At 37.5% G+C, this 16,836-nt stretch overlaps 1 protein-coding gene across 1 annotated transcript in view; it reads left to right on the plus strand.

Moving 5' to 3' along the window:
• WWOX (WW domain containing oxidoreductase) overlaps positions 1-16,836 on the plus strand; it is a 468,833-nt gene that overhangs the window by 167,013 nt on the left and 284,984 nt on the right. The window lies entirely within an intron of this gene.

The raw sequence follows: 16,836 nt of genomic DNA on the forward strand, positions 1-16,836 counted from the left end.
GGTCTGAGTTACTCTGCTCACTCAGATGGTTGCAAAGAGCCCCTTTGGGCCTTAACAGCTATAAATTCGGGAAGCGTAGTGCAGGCATTTTCATTCTGACCTGCTGGGGTGAAGTCTCCATGCCCATTCACTGCTCCCTATCAGCCTGGGCCTGCCTGGCTTCTGAGCTGTGAAAGGCTGACTGCTAGGAACTGGGCTGAGAGCACAGCTCATTTCATGGAAGCCAAATTATAGCTGCTGTATGATAATAACTTTTGGCCACTGACCACTCATAGTATATTCAAGCTAATAACGAGGAGGAGGTCTTTGTCTGGCCCGATGAGCTGTGTGCTCTGTTTGTTCATTTATATTATATTGAAATGATGGATTTAGGCAGAATTTGCAGTATTTCATTTCTTACAGCGTTCTCTTGTTTCTAGTTACTGAAAAGCTCCAATTGCTACAGCTGCATTCTTGTGATTTTTTTTTTTTTTTTTTTTTTTTTTTTTTTTTTTTTTGTATTTTCCTGGCCCTGCTAAAGATCAGTCTGGCCCTGCTGTTACTCATTTCTCAGGTAGGATCTAGAGTTTCACCTCTGAATATCCTGGTGGTCATTCTGTCACGTTCTGTTTCGCTGGTGTTTAAACAATGCTTTAACAGTTTCAACAGAAGGGTTTTTTCAGAGAGGGAAGGGTTTTGCTCTTTAAACATATCAATCCCATATGTGAAATTGTATACAGAAATGCTGTTCAAATGAGAAATCTGTCACTCAAATTGTTAGCATTTTTCTGCCACTTTGTGCCATTGGAATTGGTACAAAATAAGTAGAAGGTAGAGCTGAGGATCCCATTACGAAGTTTTGATGCGTTTAAACCTTGCATTGCCTGTTGGGTTGACTTCAGTTCTGAAAAGAACAAAAAAAGTAATGGTTAGAGGCACTGTTCAGGAGAAAGCTGTTTGTTGACTGTTGCTCTGATGCTTACAGCCCTTTCTCCTGGTCTGCAGACAAAATCTGTGTGTTGCTGAGGCATTGGCTTGGTTTGCCTGTCATGGAACATGGTGAGGGTACGGACTCTCCTGGTGGTCTCACAGCTCGCAGTCTATTATGTCTTTTTTTCAACCAAATTATTTTGTGTAATAACTATAATGTTAATGGAACTATATGTTATGGTTGAGTTAAGATTTGTCAGTTTGAAAATAAACATCTTGGCTTCATTTCGACATTTGCCTTTCAGCATCAGTCCGTTAACCTGTCACACACTATAATTTCATTAAAACCATCATTTAATTGTAAGTTAATGCACAGCTATCTTTTATAGAAGAGCTCTGCGTACTGCCTGAATAATTTAAATACAAATTTTCAACTGATATGATTCAAATAATAAGAAACAGTAAGTGCCCTCTAAGCCCCTGTTTATGAATTCAGTGCTGAAACATAAAATGCAACAGCCACATTACTGTGCCCCTATAACAAGGAGACAGTTTTTCATATTGTAATAAAAGGAAAGAGTAACGACCTAGGTGTAAATGTGTATGTCTCCTACCTATAGCACTGGGAAGTACTTCCTTTGTAATTGGGAGAAGGTTCTGTTGTTAAAAGAAGGAAAAGGCAAACAGTGTAAGCTCTATACAGCTGAAGAAAGAATTAAAACCTACATGCTGATAGCTTTAGTGCTAGTCACAAGTAGACAAGTACATTACATGTGAGATATATAAAGCTTATTTCAAAATAAATTCTGGGTAGCACTCAACCTGATTGAATCTTTGGAAGCTGTGTTAATATATTTGTTCAACTTACTTGCTCTCAAAAGATTTTAAACAGAATATCACTTTTTAATGTTATTCATGATAATGTAATTCGTGCCTTTAATCTTTTCAGGGTTTCACATTAAGTCATGATATGCAGTTCAGGGGAATCTGAATCATCCATTAATCATAGCATCTGTACTTTTATGTGTCTATGTTTGTCCATCTCTTAAATCAATCACTTGGCAGCAGCAGAGATCTGAGGACTGTCCAAGAGGTTTGGATGTAAAGGCCTTACTTATTAAACTTGTTTTCTGCGAGGGTATGTCTGGATTTATGTGATGTGTAGTATGCTGAAAAGAAAGTGATAGAAATATTAGCATAATCACCAAATATGATCCTTTTAGTATTTCTGCTGGAAACATAGGCGTGGATAAGTATATTGAATGATGACAAATGCTTAGTAGAATAATTAGCTGAAAACACCTAGGCTAATAAAAAAAGAAAAAACACAACACGAGTCAAAATGATCTACATAAATATTCTATTGCAATTAAAATTTTTCTATGAATTTGCATTTACCACGGGACTGAATTAAGGTTTCATAAACAATCTAAATTTGATATTTTCTAAAGTTTAAGGGGTTTATTTTATTCTTGTATTATTTAAAGGATGCTGGGAAGATGTAGGGAAGGGCTGAAGACCTTACAGAGTTGTTAGTAGATTTTGGATCCGTTCCTTTGAAGTACTAACGCTATCCTTTGAGCTGAGCTAATCACCTCTAACATGGATTGCTTCTTTCTCAGCGTATCGCTGAAGAGTGATTAGTGACATATTTAAATTTATTTTGTAAATATTTGTGAAATTAGAACGGCACTGAAAGTGATTTGTGCATTCTATCCAGATTTCGAAATAGAGTATTTTTTTTTATTTCTTTTATTCCCTCCCTAATGTCTGACTTTTTTTTTCCTAGGACCCTTCTGAGCTTTCTCATCTTTTATCCCATCCTCTCTCAACTCCTATTTTCCATCCCTTTCAGCATCAATCTTTTACAGCCTTTGTTCCATTCTTCTTTCCCATTAAACTTTGCTCTGCTTTTCTTTTATTTGACCTCTTCTTTGGCCTAGCCACAGCTCTAATTTCCTGCATTTGATATGAGAAGAGTGGGAGAGGGCTTTCCCATACCTGCCGTGCAGTCACTAAAAAGCAAACTTCATCATGTAGCTAGATGTTTTGTTCCTGCAAATCTAGATTGCAATTGGGTGATTGCTGAGGTCTGCCTTAGGGACTTGAAGTTTCTCAGAAAGGACTTGTACAAATATTTTTAAACTTCTGAAAATAATGTATTTTTCCCAGGTTGGCTCTTTGGAAGTTATGAAAGCATATTGCTGAAACTTTCCCACATAAGTTGTGCCTCATGGGCAGCTGTAGTAGGAAACTTCAGTGAGAAAAAACAGGAGCTTGCAAAAGTTATGAGCATCTATACTGAAACCTTGAATGGGAAATGTCAAACATGCTGAAATGGAGACTTGTCTCACCATCATCGCCATTAGTAACAGCTTTTAATTCCGGAGATGGATATAAATTATACTATCATATCTTCAGTCCTGCAAGTCTCTGTTCTCGGTTCCTGACTGTGAAAACATTTGTGCACGTGCCCTGTTACTGTTCTGAGAGAATAGCTGAATATATATTCTTAGAAGCTGAAGTGAAATAACCATTTTCACTTCTGTGTTCAGGCCTTTAACTAAAGCAATATGTAGTATTTTAGCAGTCCAATTTCTAATTCAACTGAAGTTTGTAATGTTTGGGCTTAGTTTATACCACCAAGGACAAAAAAAATTACTTGAAATATAACCATCTATCATACTCTGTGATCTTTATGCAGTAGAACAGACTTAATAGCTGAATTGCTGTATTATTCCTGATATTAAATGAAAAATGTGCTTTTTACCATGATTTTAGTGAAAGCAGATGAGGCCACAGAAGCATGATGGGAATGACTGTGAAAGAAACTAAGAACCTATTTATTTTGGTAACAAAGCTGTATGTAAATTTTGCTTTTCATTCAACCAGAAGTAGTTTAACCCCAGTTGTACAAAGGTTACAGTTTTCTACTATTTAGACAGCTTCCTACTGTAAATTGTAATGTGATTTATGTGAATCTACTTGCTGTCATAAAGGTTCCTCCAGAAGAATACACATCTTCTAAATACTCTCAATTATAATAAGAACTTTTAAAATGGTTGCAAATATGGCAGCATGTTTATATCTTTGACAAAGTTTATTACTGCATAAATTCCTATCAAATATTTACTATAAATCAAACAAGAGAATTAGCTTCTTCATGTGGTTTTTGTTTCATTAATTGTACCCACAAAATAGCACCCTGGGATACCAAGCCTATAGACCATGCAACACAATTCCAAAGTACACCTGCTGCAAGTGGCTAATTTACAATGGGTGGCACATGCAGACACGGAGCTTGTATTTGGCTGTAGGCACTGAACACACACGATCACATTTTGCTGTTTGCTCAAGCTCAGTAACAAAGCCCAGAGTGTTTTGGAACGCAGGTTTCTGGGCTGGGAGCGAGTTTGTAGCAAACTGGTGTGGAAAAATTTTATTTGCATTACTGATGGCCACACTTTAATCTGGAAATTGGACAATTGTGTGTAAGTGACTTCTGCTTGGATATAAGGCCATATATTACATCTTTAAGTTATGTTTATGTTTATATTGGGTGTAATCTATGTTGTGTGAAATCTGATGGGATAATGAAGAGGACAGAGCCTGACTCCTGTCTGTGGTGTCTGCTGTCAGGATGAGAAGAAATGGGCAAAAATTAAAGTAACTGGAAATTCCACTTAACTTACAAATGAAAGAAAAACCTGTTTTACTCTGAGGGCAGTCAGACACTGGAGGGAGTTTTCTAGGCTGGTTGTGGAGTCTCAGGAGATATCTGCAGCCCACCTGGCCACGGCTCTGAGCATCCCCTCCAGCTGGCTCTGCTCTGAGCGCTGGGCACCTTCAGATCTTCAGAGGTCTCTTCTAACTGCAGCTTTTTGTGATGCTGTGATTATAGCATTTACAAACGTGCTAAATGCTCTATCGTGTTACTGCCTGTGGCAACACCAATTACAGGTTGACTTCAACCGCTTAGTTAGATCATCCTCCAAAGAATGCTGCTTCTATGCTAAATCAATGAACTTATGAAATATTATTCTTCCCAGTTAACTGCACCTTACAGGTATTGCTTAATTACAGGCAGCTTAGTGCAGTCATCATCCAACTATGCTGGCTCAAGTGGTACAATATTTCTTAAAAGCATTCACTTCCTGACTGGGGGCAAGTAGTGGCGAATCAGCAGTGGCAGATATCTTCACCTGTGAGATCAGGATAACACCTGTAAGAAACAATGCATTAAAGAGAAGTGCAGGCTGCACTAACCAAGCATTTCTTTTCATGATTAAATATGTGTTATATTAATTTTAGCCTCAAAAGAAACGTTCCACATCTTTGAATTTAATTGCAATAAATTGAAATATCGGTTGTGGAAACCATTGCTATTGGATTTTAAATAACCATCTATTTTATATAATTTGGGTTTAGCTGAAGGCTACATTTACAGATATTATCTGTGACCTTAATTGAGTCAGTTTTGCCAGGATAAAATTATGTTGTTATTTACTTAAGTTCTCTTAGTGTTGTTAAGAACAGTTCAAAGATGCTCAGTGAACCTGAACTCCATCACTTATGTTCAGTTTCAGAAAAGATTTATAAATAGACCAACAAATCCCAGACTGTATGCAAGAGAATTCAGGATATAAGATGCTAGATAAATTCAGTGTGTTTCTTCACTGGGAGACCTGCAATGCTGCTTTTAGTTCCAGATCTTGGGGAACTTTTCAGTTGCTATTTCTGAAAGGTCAACTGCCTTGTCAGGATCAGCTGTCAGCTAAACCTACAAGTTCTGTAGTCAAGTTCCACACTTAGAGAACAGCGCTCATCTCTGGTGTATTTCTAAAACCTGACGAAGGGGATTGTTCGAACTTCCAGTTTTTGGGGTTTTTTTTACTTTGTTTTTCTCTTGTTACGTATATTACAACATTCTGATCTTCATTTTCTTGTTGTATTCAGTATGCAATATTGAATTTTAGAAAGTGCCTTGATTTTTAGAAGTGCTGTGGCACAACGCCGTCGTGCTGTAGGGAAGATGCTGTATGCGACCACTCAGTGCTGTGTGTGATTGCTTGCATTGGTGCTGAGCCAGTCTTTTTTTTTCCTTTTTTACAGCACTGCAAATATTGTTTTCAAAACACATTTCTCAGTGGTCTTTCAGAGAAATGGTGCAACTCAACATATTTGTATTTATAATTTGACAACCCTGAAAACATTAGGCATTAGTGATATTAAATAAGGGAAGAGACAGTTGAAAATGTTTTCATAATATTTGCTGACAGCATTATAATCAAGCCAAATCTAGAAGTATCTTAGTATTACAAATTTTCATTGCAATGAAGAATCAAGAAAGAGAAATATGACATTCTGTTATTATTGAGTAAAATGAATAGGAAAAAAATAAGTAATGTCTTACGAGGGGACACATTATGGCCCTTTTTTTCCATTCTAAGTGAAGAGTATGAATATATGAGGACATATTATAGTATGTTGAAGTGGAACATGAAAAAAGGTGGCAATTAGAAGTCATTTTGAATAGTGCCACTAATTTTTATTTTTCATTCTCTGTATGAGGTAGCATTGAATTGTACCTTATTTCTCATGTTATATGCAGAAAGGTTATGCTATATTTGGAAATCGTTTATGGAGTACGGAAAACTGTGATGGCAAAAAAAGCAGAAAAATATTAAACAGCAGAACTCCATGAGCCAGAGGTCCAGCTAAACCATGGCTATTAATCATCACCGTCCATTATTTACCGAGGATTCATTCATTGTTCCATAAAGGTATCTAGAGGGTCAATTAGAGACAACAGACAGGATTTTTCAAAGACACAGGAGGGTCAATTAGGCCCTCCTTGTAATTTTCTGCTTTAACAGCAAATGCTATCCTATATTGCAACATATACAGTGGAGTTTAGAATTAAATAGTGTGGGGATTTTTAGTGTTGTTTTTTTTTTTAAGCTGTTGCTTTGCAGCCAGTATGGATTGGAGTATTATCAGCCCTTGATTAAAACAAAAGAAAAATTTATCACTGCAATTGATGAGAGGCACAGATTTGTTTTTAGGTCAGACTACTGCAAGTGACCAAGAAATACCTAGGGTGGAACAGTCTGTACTTACCACAGAAGTGGATTATTTCTCTGAAGGTGGGATCAGACACAAATCATGTTGCTAAATAGTACTGTTAAAAATTTAAATGCATTTGAAGTAAAATTCTGTTTCTAATTATTTTTGCGTCAACTGTTTGCTTAAAGCACGGGATAAATAGTAGATAGGAGATCTTGATGTAGGCAAATACAGTTGCATTCATTAATGCACAATCAGTTCTTTCAGTACAGAAAGTAGAAAGTAAAACTAAAATACATAAGCACACGTTAAATACAGAGACATACACTTGTATTATATCCTTGTATACATACCCCAGAACTCTTCCAAAGTAGCAGGAGTTTAGGGTAAAATAGCTTAGCAGCTTTAGCTAAGGATAGAATTTGTGTTAATGTAGTCTAGAAAAAGTGCTAGGTTTTGTTTCTTTTTTCCTTTTTATGTAGCAACATCCCTTCAGCAGATTTAAAGTCACCTCTGCACATAGGAAACGTACATGCAATAGCCATGCTAAAGTTATTTCTTTCAGATTCTTTTCAAGTCTGTTTTTCTTCCCTACAAAGATAAGTCTGTTAGTTGACATGCTCTTCTGCATAGGTCTGAAACGTTTGGCTATTCTTCTGCTCTAGATTTTCATTGGGTTACATTGCTGTTGGTTTTAATGCTTCTTAAGGTCTGTTTTAACTGCAAGCAGCCTCTGTGACAATGGCGCACTAGACTTGTAAAGATTTTCTCTTTACAAATGGGGTTTTTGGGATGTTGGAGTATTTGATGGTGTCCTGTGAGAGTAAATCTCCAAGTGTGCTACATCAGTTTGATCCTCATCGTCCTCTGAAACCCCCTGTTCTCTGAAGGGTTTCAGCAGAGATTTCTAACTAATGACTTAGGGCCAAATTCTGCCCTTAGATGCAGGCATGTAATTCCCACTGATTCCAGAGGGACTTCTATGAGCATATCAGAAAGCACAATTTTGTTCTCAGTGTGTGAAATTGTAGCACAAATGGACAAAAGAATCTCGTGTACATTCATCTTAGTGACCCCAAGCATACAGGAGCACGGTACTAATCCACTCACTTTTATTTTTGCTCAGTTTGTGCTGTTTCTTGCAGATCAACCCAATTCTTCAGCTGTCACCTGAATCTACATTTTTTATATTACTTTCTTCTCAGAAGTTTGCTATTGTTCAGAGAAGTTAGTGATACAGAAATTAGTGTTTGAGTAGCATTATTAATAAATACACTTGTAAAAGACTTTTTTTGGGGGGTGGGGAAAATTAGGACATGAGAACAGTCTTGTTCATACTCTGTAGGGAATTTATTTGCAAGGACAGATGACAAAGATAGATGTGTAAGTGCATGTCTGTAAAATGGCTTCATACATATGCAGAGAGAAGAGAGGTGGGCTTGCATCATGCTTTTCCTTTATGGCAGTGTGATGTAATGAAACATCCTGTTTGTATGCAAACGGGCCAGCTATCCTCTTCTTAAATCAGAGCTAAAAATATGCAGGTAAAAGGGCTGAAGAACCATCACTCAACTATCTAGCCTGCTCGTAAGCAGAGCTTCTAGCTGCTACATTAAACCTCTGTATCCACTGAATTGCCCTTCACCGACTGCTTGCACGTCACTAAAACCCTTCACAAACACTTTTTTATGGTCAGATGCAGCCACTCTTACTTGAGCTGAGAAGTACCATATGCTCCAGGTAACCTCTCTGCAGCAGTTGCCAGTGGGACTACTTCTGTAAACGCTCACCAATGTGAGCAGAGGTTACACAATCTCACCCATGGTGAATAATAATGTCAAAGAGCCATTAACGGTGCGGAGTGACAAAGTGTGGAGAGATCCATCAGCTCATCCTGTGTTTAATGAAACAGAAATGAACATCATATTGCCCTTGTTTTCTGTCAGATTTTCTAGGTCTCCATGAGGCTTATTAATCTTTGGGTGTAATGGAAAATGTGTTGCTATGTTACAAACTACAGCAGCCTTTGCGCTCAGAAGATTGAAGGCATTATTAGTCTTTGTCTTATTTACATACTGTGTTTGGGTGCGTGCTACCAGAGCTGCACTTAGAGCACAGTGGAGAGTGCAGCTAGAAAATGTTTGTGGGTTTCTGAAGTGTGTTCTAATGCCTGGGGCCAGATGGCTGCATGGTAGGTCATTGCAGCCTGCAGTAACGATCAGAGATTGGAGAAACTGACAGCATACAGTCCAGACTTTGGAAATTTTCTGTTGGGAAAAACTCTAAATAGGAGTTGCTTGATGATTTTATTTTAGTGCACCCCAAAAATGTGTGATTCCGCATCTTTTAACTCTTGAAATTAACTCTCAAACTTGCAATTCTGTCCAAAAATTAGTTGTTTATCTACTAGATTGCCTTGTTTACATTCTTAGTGCAAGTACAGCAGAAAGAGAACATTCAGACTCAAAAACAGAAGGTAGGAAATCCGTGGATGAATGGCATTGTTATCTGATACTGAATTCAATTAGTACATCATAAACCTTCTCTATTACTTTCATTTTTTGTTAAGATAAGCTCCAGTTTTGTTTATGCTGCGGCAAAAAAAAAATATTGTGTTTACATTTCAGATCAGATTATTGTTATTCCGTCAGCGAGAAAAGAGTTGGGAAGCTGTTATTCCTACAGTTAGGTAAATAAACTGGCTCCTGTGAATTCTGGGTTGGACAACATCTAGCAATGGGATTATTGTGCCTTATTTTCAGCACGTATGGCCCATTATGCTCACCAGGAGCTCTGTACAGACTGAGTTTCGCAAGGGGGGCCACGAAGCATTGCAAAATGGTATTTCTGAAAGAAAGCATCACATCTCTCAATGCTGTTCTATATTTTAATAGCAATAAAAAGAATGTTCAAAGAATTAATAGCCCGGTGGCATTGCAATTTTTTTCATTTCGTGCAACTTTGGAGCTTTGTAAGATTGAACAGAAATATTGTGTGTTTGTTAGAAGCAGTGGAAATATTTGCCTTCGGTATATTCATTATGTAAGCAACAGTTTTTCTCTGTTTTGGCTTTTTATTTTACAGCAGACTTTGTTTATCAGCAGTGTATGTGTTGCTACAGGTTTCATAAAGAATTAGCCATGTGGAGACAGTGCAGCAGTAGTTTTCAAATGTTTCCAGGGTTGTGTAGATTTGATTAGAGCCTCTTTAAGGCTCCCAGTGCTGCAGGCAGAAAACGAGGCTGAGATAAAACTCTGCGTCTGCTCCAACAAAGGATGAGAACAGAGATGGGTTTGGCCTGAGATGAGGGCTGCAGAGTACTGGGCTTGCTTGCTGCTGCAGATTTGGATTTGGGATGGGAGAGGAGCAATGCTGGGACCTGCACCTAGCCTCACTGCCCGAACCAGTGACCAGCAGCACACCAGGATGCCCTGCCCCGTGTACCCTCATGCAGTAGCAGGGATGTGCTTTTGAGTGCTGCACATAGGTGGCAGAAGCCAGGTGTCACTGTCCCTAGCTGTCTGCTGCCACAGGTGGTGGTGCTGACTGCCTATGCTTGGAGCTAGCCAGAATGCTGCCTCTCCTACAGGATCATAGTGTTTTTTTCCTGCCTGGAGTTCTGTTGCTTTCTTTTAGCGTGCAGCACAATTGCAAGGTGATTTGCATAACATGGACACTTTGCCAAATTTTGAAAATTGCCATGTTTCAAAAGGAATGGCTGCCATTCACAGCGCTACACTGATTAATCACAATTAGGGGCAACATACAAAACTTTCATTAAGCTTCCAGTGAGCAGGAAAATTGGTGCTTCCCACAGTAATGAGAGTAATTCCATTAGTGAGAATTCCCATTTAAAATGTGATACTTTTGTGCCATTTTCAAAATAAGTTTCACACTTTTGAAAATGCTCCTGTAGCTGCATTCAAGTCACCTAAGAGCACACTGCTGTTAGGCGTGCATACTGGCTGCATACTGGTAGGAGATGGTAATGTGCTTTTTTCTGTATGTTCCCATTGTGGTTCCAGGTTAGATGATGCTGATGCAGTTCCATCACAGTGCAAAGGTATGCACACCTATCTGTGTCTTGCTGTAAGCCTTTATTAGGGCCAACTCTCAGGCTGAGGGATTGTTCATTACAATTTCATCACTGACTATTCAGCTATTCCCTACAAAACTGAACACAAAATGACAACTTAGCAGCTTGCTGCCTTGTGCCCTACCTCTCCCAGAGAAGTCCTTAAACGGCTATGCCAGAATAGGTTTTTGTAGCAACAGGACTGCATTTTGTCCTGTTTTATCTTGTAGGGAGTTACAACTAATTGAGAAATAAAGTAAGCGAGAATGACCCTTTTGGCTGGTGATTGTGGCTTCTACCTGGGAAGTGGGCCACTGGGGTTTCAGTACCTGCTTCAGTTTAATTACTTACTGAAAGTAGAATTGTATCAAGGAGGTAAGCAAGCCTTCAACCACCCATAGCTATCAGCCAGAGATAGGCGATGCGCTCCAGTCCCCCCAGGCAGAAGGGAATTAAACCAGGTTACTCCCACATCATGAGCAGAGGAAGGCACCTCTGACAGAACTATGAACTTAACTTTTTGCTGTTTTTCTATACAACAGCTTAAACCAGAATGTGAATTTTGAAGTATTTTTTCTCTGACAAATTAAACGTCAGGAAAAAAATATTATTAAAAAAAAAAAAAAAGAAAAAAAGTGGAAGTTTTTAGAAAAGTTGTTTAATGAGAACCAATGTTATATTTGATTTTCTTTCAGCAGCCAAAAGAATTGTGGTGTGCTTCTAATCTTGCCTATGAATTTAGGCATAGATAGTTTGTACTACATAATTTATGTTCTGTGTAGCACTAGCAAATCACATTACTTAAAAGGCAAATGTATAAATATGCACACATGCATACTATATGTTTATAATAGTATATGCTATACTTTACTATCGGTATAAAATATATTGAAGTCTTGTTACAATAAATTCTTAAAAATTGCTAACAGATTTCTGTTGAACTGTACCCAAATGCAGCAACCTCCTGGCAGTTTCCCATTTCTTCATCATTGTCTTTATCCAGCTTATGGTTGGAAACCTGGTTTTCTCCCTTCTCTTCAAAACAAACAAACAAACAACAACAACAACAAATCATTACCATAATTTGTTTGGAATAATTTAAGTTATCAATACGTGATATATTCCAGCACTCATAAAATAAGATTTCTAGATAAACACTGATAGAAATGTTTTTAACCATGTAAAAAATCAACTTTCATAAGGTTATGTCTTTTTTACTTCTCTGTATATACAAAGATTATATTAAAAGAGAGATTAAATTTTACATTTTACTCTGCAGTGTAAAATGCAAACAGAAAATTATTTTTCATTTTTGAGTGCAAGCAGTGGATTATCATTTATTTATGAGACTTTTTTAATCTAGAATATATGGAAATCTTTTCTTGAAGCACAGTGTAATATTGAATTGGGAATGTTGTCTGACAGTTTTCTTCTTACAGTTGCATAGAATGATTCATTCTACTGTATGAATTTTTTAAAGAGGCTTCAATATACTCTGCGTGTGAAAGGGAGGAAGTAATCAGAGTAATCTTGAAGAATCTTATAAATGCACCTCCTCTATTTCCTTGCTCTTCAAACAAACTTCTGCAGAAAAGCCCAGGCTACAGCAAGTTTTATGTCAAAGGACACGTCCAGGTATTGTTTAATTGTCCCAGTTCTTATCCACATGCAGGAGGTTGTTGCTGTGGCCGAAGCACACACCGAATCTCTCATCCCTGTTGTGCTTTTCTTTCTCCTAAGGGCTATGTTCAAACATGATCAGTGTAGAAAGCTGGATTTTAATCAGAGCTCTGCCCTGTCAGTCTGTTTGTAAATGGGTCTGAGCTGGAAGGGTTTATTACGATTTGAGAATGTATGGTCCAAGCTAAGTTAAAAAACTGTTTCACCTCCCAAAATATTTACATCCCTCAGGATCCCACTGTCTGCGATCAGGGCTAGCTTCTGTGTTTTTCAGAGGAAGTTATCTTAATAGCTACTGAATGCCTCCAGTGTTTCAAGTAGGTAATAATCTGAAGGAGCCATAACCAGTGCTGTTAAATACTTTGTCGAACTGTCATTGCAGATGTGTGATTGATTAGAAACTTATCTTAGAAGCTGTAGTTTGCATTGGAGATCGGAGGTCAGCTGGTTGCATTTGTTTTCCTGAAAGCCCCAGTGAAAAACAGGCTCTGTGAGATATGAGCAAGTAGTGAAAGCGAAAGACAGAACAAAGGATGCAAAAAAAATTGTCCTTATTACAAATAGAATTAGCTGTGATAGTATGTCTTATAATTCAACAGTTTTGGTATTCATAAATAGTAGGACGGAAAAGATAATGTAATGCTAACCTATTCACTTAGGTTGATATGAATTTTACATTACAATGCATACAGTTGTTATATATTAAGAGTCCTTAGAGAGAATTGAAGCCAATTAAGGAGAAATAAAGACCCGTATGTCTTTATGTATGTATACCTTCATCTAAACACAGCTTATAAACAATAAAAATGTGAGGCGTTTATACAGCAATTGCTTTTTCCTTCTTCAACAATTACCTGTACACGAGTGATTATAATCTGGGTGTCTTAAGGAGAAAATAACTTATCTTTTTGTTCTGTGACAGAGCAGTTTTCTCCGAGGGTGTTTAATGCCCAATAGATTGGTTGCCAGGTAGTTTTGTGTTGATTTTGAACGGACATTCTGCTTTTGTCTTCTGCTTTTTATTGTATTCCGTTTTCCTAAATTTGGAAATCAGTTCTGCCAGTCTCTGTTCCTCAGTAGTACTTTGTATTTCTCCCATCAGGGCACCTAGAAGTTGTATTTGGGACCAGACACTCAATCCATTAGAATATACAGAAATTCCAACTGTAGGGAAAATGGCAACATTCCTGATATGAGGAATGAAAGCATTTATACGTTGAATCAAACCTTTCCAGGGAAGCCAATTTTCATGTAGGTTTAATATAAGCCAATTTCTTCTCTCCAGCCATACCCAGTACCATACGCTTCAAAAAAAAGGTAACATAACGTAATCTGCATCCTTGTCATTGTATCTCCTATAGTGTAATTGCAGCTGTAAAGTTAGAGATAAAGCCAAATATGAGGATTGGATCTGTTGACTTAAGCCACGTTCGATAAGCATGATGACCTTACTGGAAGGAGACACGGTGTCTCTTGAGGTTTCCCTGTGCTGTCAGATCCTTCCCATTTCTGCAGCCCGCTCTGGGTCACTGCAGGGATGCGGTGCTGCTTTTGCAGAGCCAACCTGGCAGCCACCTGGCACTGCAGGCAGCATCTGCTGGCTCCAAACCAGCCTGAGTTGTGATGCATGCAGCAAGGTGTGGGGGTGCCGGACATCCGTCTCCCTTTCCTTCACACCGATGCCGTGGCATTAGAGCTGATGGAGGGGATCTTGTAGAGCTTTGTAAGAAGTGAGGGGATGAAGGTTTTGTAGTGTCCATGTGTAGGTTATATCAGGCTGGCTTTCAGTTTTTATCTCAAAAAACTCACCAAATAAGAGCAAAAGCTGCTTTTCGACAGCTGTGCCGTGACCTCATCAGGACCTTGTTTTAGTATCATGGGAGATAACAAGATCCGGAGTTTGGATTGTAGGACAGAATAATTCTGCAAAAATCAACCTTTCTTAGGATGCTTTAGGAAGCATTTAGTAGTCACAGTATGTTAAACAAAGGTAATTATCTAAGTCCGTTTAATGCTCGAGTTGGGCATTTAATATAAACACATTTTGGTACATTTGGCATTCTGGTCATAGTAAGAAAGAGCTATTTGTAAAAAGTTACATATGGTCATCTGAACTAATTGCTAAAATGACACTACATTAATTGGATAATTAAAGATTGTGAACATGTGGCTATTGTATTCAGTGGGCAGTTAGCCAGCAATTTCTGTGGTTGGGAAAATGTCTGTTAACAATTCACAATTCATCTGCTGAATCCTTTTTCGTAGGAGTAAATAAGCAATGGGGGTCTTAAATTTGGATTAGATAAACTTGTAACTGGTATTTTTAAATTGAGTTTTAAAGCACATTTATGATTTCCATTGTGTTTGTTTTAACACTTCTGAACGATGGCAGCTTTGATTTTTTTAGCATCCATCTCACAAATTAATAGTATTGATTTTTGTTTTAGATTTATTGTTAGCATTTTGGAAAGCATTCTGTAATTGTAGATGCTTTGTAACATGAGACATGAGTTTATTTTGAAGAAGACGAGTTATGGCACACAGTTTGAGTAAGTTTCTAAAAGCAGTAAATCATCTACATGCTTTACCTTTACCTATCAAGGTTATTTGTCAGGAGAATTATGTCTCTTGAGTGGGGGAGTCTGTTTCAATGGGTGGCAGACTGTCTAATTTTACAAATCCCTCTCCCAAATATTCACTTTTTGTGTGTACGTATGTAGTTTTGGTTGTGATGGTTCTTGTTCATAATTTAAAAGTAAAATCTCGGGTCTCACATGACCTTTAAGTGACTGACCCCTAAATCTAATCACTCCAGACTCCTTTGAAAATTGACAAATACGTCAAATTTACCTTTGAGTATGAAAACATTTTTAAAATCTTTCAATTGCTAAACGCAATAATAATCCTTAAGTTAAGAGTTATCGTTCCAGTCTGATTGGGACAAACAGCTCCCTTGAAAGGCGTACTTTAGCAATATATACTATAGCTTATAGCAATCCCTTCTTCACATCAGATCTCATATTCTGAATTATCAATTTTATAAGAGATAAAAATTCAGTTTTACATTCGGGATGAGCAACCTATTGATTGATTTAGTCTGTGCGAAATGGTCACAAATGGTCAATACATGGTCAAAAAGGTGTCAGAGGCATATTAAAAAATAGATCTATAATTTTTATTTGGATCCTAGTTGACTTACATGTGCTTGCTTTTTTTTTTTTTCTCTTCTATTTTTTTCATAGTCAGTTTTAACAATTATGTTACTGATAAAAGACACAAAGTGATGGAGGAGAAAGGAATACAAAAATCTTTCTTATCCAGACAACTAGTTCTATTTACACTTTGTCTGTACCTGCCGGTTTTAACCAGAAAAATGCATCATATTTCCAAATTTGCATTAGGTTTGTGTGAAAATCATTAATGGAAGTTATGGATGCCTCTGTTAATACTTTCTCTGGATAAGAACTTTTACTTTATTTAACAGAACTTCTACAGCAACATGTGTTGTACACTTTCTTGTGTATCCCTAGCAATGTGAGAGTGTCGTGTATGTGTGATAACCATTGCCATAGGATTTACAGTTCAACCATATAATTCTCTGTTACATTGCCACAGTGGTGTGAAGAAAGCTAATGTAGATAAACTTGTCAAGGCAAAAGTGTAGTAGATGCTCTGAATTACCTAAAAATGTGCCTTGCAACCAGAAAGAACAAGGGAATTCCATCCAAGCTTCATTGTACCTTGTATTTGGAATGAGAAACTATGTTGAGTCATTCATCCAAGGAATTGTTGTTGCTTTAGAGATTGATAGATAGGATGTGGAGCACATTTTACTATTTGTTATGAAAACTCTTAAGACATTAAAAAAAAAAACAAAAAAAACCAACCTTCTGTCATTTTTATGGGCATATCTGAATAACTGATAAGAGACACATTCTCATATTCTCAAAAAATGTGAGAGTTGCTGAGACATTTAAGGTTTTTTTTTGAAATGGAGAAGCCCATTGGGTTGGCAAACAGTAGCAGTAACTAGTTCTTTTAAAGAGCACAGAACACTGACTTTGAACAACCTGAACAAGATGTGCTGTGGCCTCATCTTTTCTAAT

Source organism: Centrocercus urophasianus, unplaced genomic scaffold, assembly GCF_019232065.1.
Source record: "Centrocercus urophasianus isolate 14NV4802_14NV808 unplaced genomic scaffold, USGS_Curo_1.0 seq_2, whole genome shotgun sequence".
Lineage (NCBI taxonomy): Eukaryota > Metazoa > Chordata > Aves > Galliformes > Phasianidae > Centrocercus > Centrocercus urophasianus.